An 11,907-nucleotide genomic window follows, 5' to 3' on the forward strand; every position below is an offset into this window, starting at 1 on the left:
GATGAAAGAAAAAAAATTATCACCAAGAATTCTATAGAGTGTAAAGTTGTCATTCAAAAATGATGGCAAAATAAAGACATTCCCAGATAAACAAAAAGTGGGAGAATTCACAGCTAGCAGACATGCACAATACAAAATTTTACAGGAAGTCCTTCAGACTCCCGGGAGAGGACAAGGGAGGGCAACGTGAAACCTCAGGAGTAACCTGGTCAGAGCACTAGAAATGCGAATATCTGAGTGAATATAAAATACTGTGCAAATATACTTTCAAATCTCGTCTTCTTGAAATTTCTATTAAAAATAGGATTGTATGAGGAATGAATTATTATATTGCACTGTTGTGTTTATAATATATCCACACACTGGTAGCAAAAGAAAGAAGCTATATTAGAATAAAGGATGAAGCTACAGTAGAGCCAAACTTTATATTTTACTGAAATAATTGATAATTTAAGATATGTTTTATAATTCATGGAGAAATCACCGTAAAATCTTTCAAAAAATATAGGTTAAAAAATCAACAGAAGAATTAAAATGTAATACTGAAAGGTATCTGTTTAATACAAAAAAGGGTAATAAGAAGGAATAAAGAATTCAAAACTATATGAAACACAGAGAAACAAAAGAGCAAAATGGCAGGTGTAAATTCAATCATTACATGTGAGTGAGCTAAATATTCCAATCAAAAGGCAAATTTTCTAATACTGGATAAAAAAGTAAACTCCAACTATCTGCTGTCTACAAGAGATATGCGAGAGATGTGTTTTAACTCAAAGACACAGAATTGAAAGCAAAGGATGAAAAAGATACACTACGTGTTCAGTAACCACAGATGGCTGGAGTGGCTATATGAACACCAGATGAGACAGACGTGTGGTGAAGGTACTGCCACTGGAGGCACAGCGGCATCTGTGAAAGAGCCTGCGCTAACACTGTGCTCTGTGGTTCTCCCTAAGGTCAGGCGGGAGCAGCAGAAAGAGGTCTGATCGCACCACGGCCATCCGACGTGTACGGAAGACTCTCGACAGTGCAGTAGGCGACTGTAGAAATAAAAGGTATATAGCTTGAAAAGGAGGAAGTAAAGCTGTTTCTATTCATAGATAACACAATCCCATATGGAAAAATCCTAAGTAATTAATCTATTAAAAATTATAAGAACTAGTTAATAAGTTTAGCGAGGTTGCAAGATAGAGCATCTACTTATAAAAATCAATAGTATATATAGAAGAGCAAATAATAATCTGAAAATGAAATTAAGAAAACAATTTCATTCACAATAGCATAAAATGAATAAAATAGGAACAAATTTAACAAGAGATTAAAAACCTATGCAATAAAAACTACAAAACATTTTTGAGAGAAATTAAAGAGAATCTAACTAAAAGAAGAGACAGTGGATTGGAAGATTCACTATTGTTAATGTAGTGTTTTTGTTTAGCTGCTAAGCCGTGCCCTGCTCTTTTGCGGCCCCACGGACTGTAGCCCGCCAGGCTCCTCTGTCCATGGATTTCCTAGGCAAGAACACTGGAGTGGGTTGCCATTTCCTCTTCCAGGGGATCTTCCCGAGGCAGGGATCAAACCTGAAACTCCTGCATTGCTGGTGGATCCTTTAATGCTGAGCCACCAGGGAAGCCCATTGTTAATGTGATAATTCTCCTTAAACTGACCTAGAGCTTCACTGCCACCCTTACCAAAATCCTGGGAGGCACTTTTTTTTTTTTTTTTTTTGGTAGAAATTGACAAGATGATTCTAAAATTCATATTGGAAATATCAAAGACTGAGATAGACAAAACAATTTTGAAAAAGAACAAAGTTAGAGGACTTATACTATCTAATTTCAAAATTTGCAATAAAGCTGCATATTCAAGATGGTGTGCTATTGACTTAAAGAATAGATATATAATGACACAAAATACAGATTCCAGAAATAAAGTAATTTTTACTAAAGTGTCAAGACAATTTAATGGGAAAAGAGTTGATTTTTCAACAAATGGTGCTAAGACAACTGGATATCCAAATGCAAAAAAAAAAAAAGAAATTAACTTAGATTCTTACTTCACAACATACTCAAACATTAACCCAAAATAGATTAGAGACCTACATGTAAAACCTAAAACTATAAAACTTCTGGAATAAAACACAAGGAGAAAAATCTCTATAGTCTTGGATTGGGCCAAAATGTCTTAGATATGACACCAAAGGATGATCCAAAAAAGAAAAACTAGTTAAGCTGGACTTTATCAAAATTAACTTTTCCTCTTCAACTGACATAACTGAAAAAAATGAACACCAGCCAGAGACTGGCAGAAAATATTTGCAAATATGTATCTGACTAAGTTTTTGTATCTAGAAATACATGAGGAACTGTTACAACATGATAAGAAGACAACAATCCAACTGAAAACAGGGCAAAAGATCTGAATAGATGTTTCACCAAAGAAGATACAGGAATAGCTAAAAGCCACATGCAAAACTGCCCAACGTCATTAACTGCTGGGGAAATGGAAACTAAAATCACGATGAGACACCACTACAAACCCCCTGCCTGTGTGTGTTAGTCGTTCGGTCGTGCCCAGCTCCTTGCAACCCAATGGACTATAGCCTACCAGGCTCTTCTGTCCATGGGATTCTCTGGGCAAGAATATTGGAGTGAGTTACCATTTCCTTCTCCAAACCCAGTGGACTGGCTTTAATTTAAAAGTTGACAACACTAAGGGTTGACGAGAATGGAAAGAAGCTGGAACTCTGATATTGCTGCTAGGAATGGCACATTAAAATGGCACAGTCGCTAAGGAAAATAGCTTGGCAGTTCCTCAAAAGTTTAACATAAACGTATTGTCCTTTCGTCTGGTGTCACTTGGCCAGTTTTCATTCTGCTCTCAGCATCGTCCTCGTCGTGGGGCCCAGTCCCAGCAAAGAGCCCTAGAGGGGTGGTTCCAAGTCTCCAGAGGGGCCGGACCGCTCCAGCCCCTCAGCTCTCACTTGGCAAAACTCTTTCATTTTCAGCTGCAAATCCAAAATTGGCCAGACAAGCTTTCCAGTAGTCTTGCTGGCTATTTGTGGGTCTCCTGTTCGCAGGCCCCTGAATACCCCATTGCTGCCTTCTGCTTTCTCCCACACAAACGCAAATAACACGCTTGTCTCAAGCTGCTGGAAGTCTGTCCCTGTTAGCTTGTATATACTTTGAGGTTCATGAGTACATTTTTCATCTAGTTTTGTTCTAAATGTTGTTCATGGGGTTTTGGTTTTGCTATCCGGTTGCTGTTTTTTTAATGTCAAGATATGAGAAGACCCCCGAACTCTGCTCCCACTGCTGTTATGTTCCCAGATTTCTCAGCTGCTCATTCGGATCATCTCTTCTAAAGTGAAAACGTGTTGCTTGGTCACTGAGCCTTACCTGACTCTGTGAACCGATGGACTGTAGCCCCCCAGCCCCCCAGTGGGGTTCTCCAGGCAAGAATACTGGAGTGGGTAGCCTTTCCCTTCTTCAGGGGATCCTCCCGACCCAGGGATTGAACCCTCGTCTCCCACACCGCAGGCGGATTCTTTACCGTCTGAGCCGCCAGGGAGCTGACAAACCCTAGTTTATCATGCTTACCGTGTGCCAGACACTGTCCAGACACTCTGCTTACTAAGGCATGACATGTGAAGCAGGCACTGTTGCCACCCTCGGTTTACAAGTGAGGGGAGGGAACCACAGGGAGGTCAAGGGCACGGCATTCTCAGGAGAGAGGATTCACACCCCGGTTGTTGCATCCAGAGTCAGTGCTCACTAACCCCTAGACAGTGCTGCCTGCCAAGAGCACATCAAGCGTGTCGTCCTGCCTGGGAGCTCTAGCATTCAGCCACGACCACCATCCCTGCCCGCCTCCCCGGCAGGCCTCCTGAAGACGGTGCTGTCCCCCAAAGACGGAGTGCAGAGGTCAGCTCTGAGCAACGCGGTGAGCACTCCGGCTGCTCCCGGGCCCCCCAGCCCGTCTCCCCACTGCCACCGGGTCCTATAACTCCTTGTTGACATCTCTCTTCCCCATGAGCTCACAGAGCATTTTTCATTCATCTCAAATCCCAGAGCTTATCCTAGAGACTGGCATCCAGCAGGCTCTCAATAAATGTACATGGAACTGAGCAGGCAATAACTTCTCCAAAAAAAAAAAAAAAAACTAGCTCAGAATGTACTTGAAAGCAATATAATTGCATCTTTAAAAAAAAAAATCTGTAATTCAGAAGTTTTACCAAGTCTGGCTAATGAGTTTTTCTGGGCATTTCTTCAGAAGAAATACAGTATCAGATTCTTCCTGGTATTTTAACTGCTTGTTTCCAACAGGCAGAGAGTGCTGCTTCTGATGCTAATTTGCCAGGGAGATTCAAAGGAGAAGCAGCTCCCACGCCCGTCAACCACGCACCTGCCAGCAGAGAGAAGATACCGGGGAAGAGCCGGCAGAAGAGAAGGCACAGCGTGTCTGCACCAGGCTGGGAGGGTTACCTCCAGAGCCATCTGTGAGAGAAGAGAAAAACGCACCCCCAAAACAGAGGAAGGTGCAAAAACCAACGTCAGTTGAAAGAAACAATTCGTTAACTGTTACAAGCCTTACAGTTTCATGTAGGACTGTGCTGTGAGGACATAGATATCCTTACCGATGTGCGGTCAGTGGCAGACATTCCTCCACAAACATAAAGGCAGGTCTTTGTAAGAAAATGTATGGCCCCTCTCCTTTTCAAGAGAAGGTTCTAGCATTTCCTAAGAAAAGTCATAATTTCTCCAAATATATCTCGGTCATTTTCTGGGCGTTAGCTCAATCTCTCTCTGACTCTCTGTAAGAGCTACTAAAAATATCTCTGCAAAAAAGAAAAAAAAGAAAGAAAGAATAGAGAGAAAAATGATGACTTAGAAACAGGTAGGAAATATCTCTTGAAAAGAGCTGGGGCCTCGACCCCACACCCTGCCCTCACAGAACACATTCCCGCGTTTGGCACCCACGCCAGGGCAGTGGGGAGGCAGGAGGATGAGTGCGGCCCGGCTGGGACCCAGAGCAGGGAAGCTGCCGGCTCGCCCACGGCCCCGCCATCCAGCTGCTTCCCCAGCAGGCACATCTGGACTCGCTCCACGGCACGGACGTCACCGAATTACCAAGAAAGCTCCCCGCAGTCTGACAGGCGCAGAGGGTGAGAGCTGGCTTCCTCCTTGACCAGAAGGGACATGAATTCCTCTTTCCCAGCACACACGTGTCATTTCAGAGGTCTGCCCTAGAGCGCTGCCTGCAAAGCCCGCACTGAGACAGGCTCGTAGGCTTCTGTGCCTAACTTCACTCCATGAGATGTCAACTCAAAGAGCTACAGATTTAAAAAAAAAAAAAAAACATGCGGGTCTGGGAGGCTCTGGGAGCAAGGTTCTCAACACCAAGCCATGGAAGAGGTGGGAACCCTGAATCCAGACGAGTCCGGGCTGAAGGAAGGAGGCTGACCAGCACCATGCTGCCACCCAGAGATGAAAGAGTCCGTCAGACCTGCCCGGGGGTCTTTGTTCAGGCACTCAGTCGTGTCCAACTCTTGGCAACCCCACAGACTGTAGCCCGCCAGGCTCCTCTGACCATGGGACTTCCCAGGTCAAGGATACTGGAGTAGGAAGCCATGCTCTTCTGCAGGGGATCTTCCCCACCCGGGGATCGAACTGGTGTCTCCTGCATTGGCAGAAGGATTCTTTACAGCTGAGTCACCAGGGGAGCCCGCTGCTTGGGGAGCATCTTATAACGCAGCCGCCACCGTTGCAAACAGCCTTGTCGGAGAGATAAGGCAGACGGCAGAAGCCCCTGTGATCATCCCAGAAAACACATTGTTTCTGACTGAGGACAAGGAAATGATCTGATACCTGGCCCCCTCCACCCTCTTTCAACGGAAAGATGTCATCTCTCAGGAAGATCCGGAAGGCCCTCCCACCAAGCAGCTGCGGCAGGAGCAGGAGCCCGCGAGCCCCGTCCAGGCGGCCGCGGCCATCGGACTCCCCAGGACTAGCACCCCGCTCGGCACTCAGCGCTCAGTACACGTGTGCTGCGTCCATTCATTCTAAAGAGGTCACACAACTGTCAGACATCTATGAGCCACAGCCATCCCCGAACAGGAGGAGCTCACTCACTCTCTCACTCATCCACACACAACCGTAGACAGACCCAGATCCCTCCCCAAACCAAACAGACAAAAATTCCCGGAACTTGTATGCCAGTGAAGGGAGACAGTCAATAAACAGATCAGGAAAAAAATATATAATGCAGGAAAGGGTTAACAAATCCCTTTCTTCTCCTGCTTGAGGATCTGACCTGAGGTTAACTTTTTAGTTCTGCTTCTCTGGAAACCTAATTAAAGTTACCCATAGAATGTCAATTATGTTACGAGGCAACATTGTTTATGTTAAAAATGACCCCTGATTGATAACTTGCATCTGGACTGGAAGGAGCTATAAATATCTGATGTGGACAACACAGCTTTGGGCTTCCTTGAATGTGATGACTTACGACTGAGTATCTCCCCAGGGAGACATTAAGTCAGGACAGAGCCCACCCCTACTCCATGTGAGGTTCCTTCTCTAGCTCGGGAGCTGTCACTCCATGACGGGAGGGGCGAAGCTCGCGGGTGGCCGGATGGACGGTCCAGCCAACATTCACACAGGAGAGAAGCCCCCGATGCTGCCCTCCTGGCAACCTTTGATTCTATTCTGGATCCATCTCAACAGACAGATGCCAACTGTGGCAAGTGAGTCTTGAGGGTTGGAATGCTCAACAACCTAAGAAGATCCTCGTAAGCTCTGTTCACAGTATACTTGATGCTGGTTAGATGCTGTTTGCTCAGTCACTCAGTCACATCCGACTCTCTGCGACCCCATGGACTGTAGCCTGCGAGGCTCCTCTGCCCATGGGGTTCTCCAGGGAAGAGCACTGGAGTAGGAAGCCATTCCCTTCTCCAGGGGACTTCTGGACCCAGGGATTGAACCTGGGTCTCCTGCATTGCAGGTGGATTCTTCACCATCTGAGCCACCAGGGAAGCCCAATGCTGAGGATAATAAAGCAGAGCGTAAGAGTGGGCTGGTTGAACCACATGCCGCTGATGCCAGTTTAGGATCCTTTCAGGTCTAAACAACACTTCCCACCCCACTCTGCCTTTGCGAGTTAGCTCCTGAGCACCGATCCGTCTTCAGGCTCTGCTCAGACACGAGCTGGGGAACCTCCCCAGGTCAGCTTCATTTACAGACGGAGTCTCACAGCAGGGGGTACCTTGCCTCCCTAGCACCATCTTGGGGTACAGCCATACTCCCAGGAATATAAGGACCCAGTTTCTTTCTGAGAGCAAGAAGCATGTCTGGCTGCTCACCATGTCACCCCCAGCACCTGGAGAACGTCTGGCAGGAGCGGGAGCTGAATAAACTCTGGCAGAACAAGTGAATTTAATAACAAACCATCTGAAACTAAACAGCAGTGGGCCGCGTTCCTCACTCCCCACTGTATGTTCCTGCTGTGTCTGTTCATTGATGATACCCCGTCCAGGGTATGACCCGAGAGTCGGCCAGCTAACACTGTCATCTGTATCAGAAAATTCCAGAGTCAATCTACGGTCGTATCAGGAGTTATTGGGAAATATATTTTTTAAAAAAGTTAATTTTGATTTTGAGACACCATTGTTATATAACCATCTCTTCTGGGGGAACTTGCAAAGTGAAAGGCTAAATTTAAAAAGATAGTATTGCCTTCTTGCTAAGGCTTAAGCCCACTAGTGGTTATTTATTTTCCTGTTGGACTAGAAAATCCACTGGGATCTTTTGCTGTCTCTACCCTAGCTGCTGGCACATAAATGTTTGATGGATGAATAAATAAGTGAATGAATAAACAAACAAAGAATCTCCCCCTCCCCCGCCAGTAAAATAGAAAATCACTATCTTAGACAAGTTCAAGGTGAAGAACTGGGGTAACTTCCTGCACCCGCTCATCTGCAGGGAGTTCTAACTCTGAATGGTGGCTGGGGGGCAGCCTGCAGCTGGGAGAACCATGCGGGGAGGGGCCTTTGAGAGCTGCCATCAACTGCCAGTTAGTTCACCGGCCCCCCCACCCTCCCCTCCCCATCCTCCCCCACCTGGGACTTCGGGAGCCTAAGACAGCCCACCCTATTCTCTTCCTGAAGCCAAGGACAGGCCAACACGATGCACCCCCCTGGCTGGACGCTGACGACGCTTCGATGACACAGGCCGCTCACACGCAGTGCCCGCTAACACGCATGCAGTGCCCGCAAAGCAAGCAACGGCCCGTCCCCATAATTCACTCCCCATGTTCATTCACGGAAAGCAGCCCTGGAGTTTCAGAAGTAAAACCCACAAAGATTCCTTTGTTTTCGTATTAAAGTTTTGACGGCACTAAGGGATGAGCCAGACCCAGTCTACACTGAAACGAAACAGAGACGCCTTGGCTGAGGCTTATTGCATAAATAATGACACCTAGACTGATGTTAAAGTCCTTATTTTCTGAGTGTAATGTGTTCTTTGCTGCTCAGCTCTCCATTTTCAAGAAGGGAACACTAGCTGGGCAGTTGGTGCAAGTGGCGAGGAAACGGGGCTGGGGGCCGGGAGGAGGCCAGGTCCCAGCACGGCCCCCAACTAGCTCTGTGACCCTGGGTCAGTCACCCTGCCTCGTCTGATCCCCTTCTTGTTTTTTTTAAAACACTTTTAGATTTACAACCACATGGACAGGCAAGTACAGAAATTTCCCATATACCCCCTCACCCCATATACACAGCCGCTAACAACATCACTCACCAGAGTGGCCTTTTTTTTTACACCAAGGATGACCTACACGGACGCATGTTCATCACCAAAGTCCACGGTTCACCTTAAGGTTCTCGGTCCGGAAGGGAAGAGTGCTGCACACTCCGCGGGTTTGGACAAAAGTCTAACGACACCGATCCTCACCGGCGGGCTCCCTGCTGGCTCGGCAGGAGATGCGGGTTTGCTCCCTGGGTCGGGAAGATCCCCTGGAGGAAGAGGAAATGGCAACCCACTCCAGTATTCCTGCCTGGGAAACCCCTGCCGGGCCACAGTCCATATGGCTGAAAAGAGTCGGACACGACCTAGGGACTCAACAACAATCCTTCACCACAGTGGCGCACACAGTCCTCTGACGGCCCTAAAACACTCGCGTACTCTGTGCATCCATCGCCCCTCTCCCCCAGGCTCCTGGCAACCACTGATCTCTTTATTCTCTCCATAGTTCGGTCTCTTTAAGAATGGCATATAATTGGGATCCTTGTTTTTCCTTTGAAAAGAGAGGTTCAAAGCCTTACGTCTGTAAGAACCACTCAGGGCCCACCCACAGGGACTGAACAGTGCTGGGTGACAAGTTACCCACCAAACACTGCAGCCCGGCTTCCGACACGCAGCCCCGCTTCCGACACGCAGCCCGGCTTCCGACACGCAGCCCCGCTTCCGACACGCAGCCCGGCTTCCGACACGCAGCCCCGCGGCCGGCCCCGCCCTGCGGCACTCGGGCACAGGGGGCGCGTGCCGGGGCTCGAGGGGCGGCCACGGGTCTGGAGGAAGCCAGATTCCTGCGGCGCGTGTCGCAGAGAGATGAGTCATTTCTGCAGGCCGACCGCTCTGAGCACAGCTCAACACTGCCTGTCTACTGACTGTTTCCCAGCCAAAATGTAAACCCCATCAAGGCAGTGACTGGGTCTGACTCGTTCACTTAGAACAGTGTTTGGTGCTAGTAAACAACCTAGTGAGGCTCTAGATAAATATTGACTGAATGGTCGTTCAGCGTGATTTCTGTGGGTCTCAGAGTTCCCGTCTCTAAAGGGCCCTGATTTTTTTTTTTTTTTTACGTGAAAGCGGAAGTCGCTCAGTTGTGTCTGACTCTTTGCGACCCCATGAACTATACAGTCCGTGAAATTCTCCAGGCCAGAATACTGGAGTGGGTAGCCTTTCCCTTCTCCAGGGGATCTTCCCAACCCAGGAATCAAACCCAGGTCTCCCACATTGCAGGCAGATTTACCAGCTCTCCCACATTTACCAGCTGAGCCACAAGGGAATTTTTAATGTGCTCTAACCCATTTCAGGTTGAGCATTCTTTGACATTGCCTTTCTTTGGGATTGGAATGAACACTGACCTTTTCCTGTCCTGTGGCCACTGCTGAGTTTTCCAAATTTGCTGGCATATTGAGTGTAGCACTTTCACAGCATCATCTTTTAGGATTTGAAATGGCTCAACTGGAATTCCATCACCTCCACTAGCTTTGTTCTTGGTGATGCTTCCTAAGGCCCTCTTGACTTCACATTCCAGGATGTCTGGCTCTAGGTGAGTGATCACACCATCATGGTTATCTGAGTCATGAAGATCTTTTCTGTACAGTTCTTCTGTGTTTTCTTGCCACCTTTTCTTAATATCTTCTGCTTCTGTTAGGTCCATACCATTTCTGTCCTTTATTGAGCCCATCTTTGCACGAAATGTTCCCTTGGTATCTCTAATTTTCTTAAAGAGATCTCTAGTCTTTCCCATTCTATTGTTTTCCTCTATTTCTTTGCATTGATCGCTGAGGAAGGCTTTCTTATCTCTCCTTGCTATTCTTTGGAACTCTGCATTCAGATGGGAATATCTTTCCTTTTCTCCTTTGCTTTTCGCTTCCCTTCTTTTCACAGCTATTTGTAAGGCCTCCTCAGACAGCCATTTTGCTTTTTTGCATTTCTTTTTCTTGGGGATGGTCTTGATTCCTGTCTTCTGTACAATGTCATGGCATCTGGTCCCATCATGGCAAATAGATGGGGAAACAGTGGCTGACTTTATTTTTCCGGGCTCCAAAATCACTGCAGATGGTGACTGCAGCCATGAAATTAAAAGACACTTACTCCTTGGAATGAAAGTTATGACCAACCTAGATAACATATTAAAAAACAGAGACAGTACTTTGCCAACAAAGGTACATCTAGTCAAGGCTATGGTTTTTCCAGTGGTCATGTATGGATGTGAGAGTTGGACTGTGAAGAAAGCTGAGCACTGAAGAATTGATGCTTTTGAACTGTGGTGTTGGAGAAGACTCTTAAAAGAGTCCCTTGGACTGCAAGGAGATCCAACCAGTCCATCCTAAAGGAGATCAGTCCTGAGTGTTCATTGGAAGGACTGATGTTGAAGCTGAAACTCCAATACTTTGGCCACCTCATGCAAAGAGCTGACTCCTTGGAAAAGACTCTGATGCTGGGAAAGATTGAAGACAGGAGGAGAATGGGACAACAGAGGATGAGATGGTTGGACGGCACCACCGACTCAATGGACATGGGTTTGGGTAAACTCTGGGAGTTGGTGATGGACAGGGAGGCCTGGTGTGCTGCAGTTCATGGGGTCGCAAAGAGCCGGACACGACTGGGTGACTGAACTGAACTGAACACATTTCAGACTCTTTTCATCCAAAATGCAGTACTTGGATGCAATCCCAAAAAAGACAGAATGATCTCTGTTCATTTCCAAGGCAAACCATTCAATATCACAGTAATCCAAGCCTATGCTCCAACAAGTAATGCTGAAGAAACTGAAGTTGAACGGTTCTCTGAAGACCTACAAGACCTTCTAGAACTAACACCCAAAAAAGATACCCTTTTCATTATAGGAGACTGGAATGCAAAAGTAGGAAGTCAAGAAACACCCAGAGTAACAGGCAAATTTGGCCTTGGGAGTACAAAATGAAGCAGGGAAAAGGCTAACAGAGTTCTGCCAAGAGAATGCACTGGTCATAGCAAACACCCTCTTCCAACAACACAAGAGAAAACTCTACACATGGACATCACCAGATGGTCAACACTGAAATCAGATTGATTATATTCCTTGCAGCCAAAGATGGAGAAGCTCTATACAGCCAGCAAAAACAAGACCGGGAGCTGACTG

At 46.8% G+C, this 11,907-nt stretch overlaps 1 protein-coding gene across 6 annotated transcripts in view; it reads right to left on the minus strand.

The window, feature by feature from the left end:
• TTC7B (tetratricopeptide repeat domain 7B) overlaps positions 1-11,907 on the minus strand; it is a 263,594-nt gene that overhangs the window by 151,041 nt on the left and 100,646 nt on the right. The gene's annotated exons all lie outside the window — the stretch shown is intronic.

The sequence above is a fragment of the Cervus canadensis genome, chromosome 6, assembly GCF_019320065.1.
Source record: "Cervus canadensis isolate Bull #8, Minnesota chromosome 6, ASM1932006v1, whole genome shotgun sequence".
Lineage (NCBI taxonomy): Eukaryota > Metazoa > Chordata > Mammalia > Artiodactyla > Cervidae > Cervus > Cervus canadensis.